Here is a 779-nt window from a genome sequence, read left to right as displayed (position 1 = left end):
AGGCAATTGATATGGGAATACATTTAAGATGGGTGTCTAAGCTTTAATAAGATACCTTGCCAAACCAAGTTAGAAAGGTCCGGAAGCTACCAATAATTGGAGGGACGCCAGAATGCTACATAAGGCAGCGTTAAGAAGTTTTCGATGAGACCCTAAACAACATAACACTAGAAGGCGGCGTACAAAAACAGAAGAATGTACTAATGAAAGCATATCGACGCTAGATGCAAGATAACAGACGAGAAGACAGAGCAAAACATAAAGAATCGCAAAACAATGTTGAGGTAAATCTAGAGCTAAGTCGAGTGCCCCACACATTATGGCAAGGATTATAATAAAACACGACACGAAGACTTCCCATGGAGGTCACCCATCCCAATATTACTCTCGCCCCAACACGCTTAACTTCAAAATTCTGATGGAACTTAATGCGTTAGTGCTGGTGTGATCGTGCGAGATGGAGGAATCTGAACTAGTGATGGAGAAACGATATGAGATTATGTACCCAGAGTATTATAAGATACGTTAAGGAAATTGTAACAAGGGCTTAAGCAAAACAAGAAGGATTAGCTAATTACTAATTGACGACGCACTCGAATGCCACAGCTCTTCAACATAGAGCTAGTTAATGAGAGAGAAACCGCAGAATGTCTATATGGGCCAGTGGGCGAGGGAATTTCGACACCACTTGGTAGCCAACTCTGAGGGCGAAAAAACAGGACCCAAAAGATCGAATGCCAGTTAAAGTTCTGAAAAGAGTCGAGAAGGACTATACGAGG

The 779-nt window shown here is 42.0% G+C and overlaps 1 pseudogene; it reads right to left on the bottom strand.

Annotated features, from left to right (window-relative positions):
- Window positions 1–336: 336 nt before the first annotated feature.
- Window positions 337–456, bottom strand: LOC129871882 (5S ribosomal RNA; annotated as a pseudogene).
- Between the last annotated feature and the right edge of the window lie 323 nt (window positions 457–779).

Source organism: Solanum dulcamara, chromosome 10 (assembly GCF_947179165.1).
Source record: "Solanum dulcamara chromosome 10, daSolDulc1.2, whole genome shotgun sequence".
Taxonomy (NCBI): Eukaryota; Viridiplantae; Streptophyta; class Magnoliopsida; order Solanales; family Solanaceae; genus Solanum; species Solanum dulcamara.
Note: the sequence above shows the minus strand (reverse complement) of the source record. Positions and strands in the feature narration are given on the sequence as shown.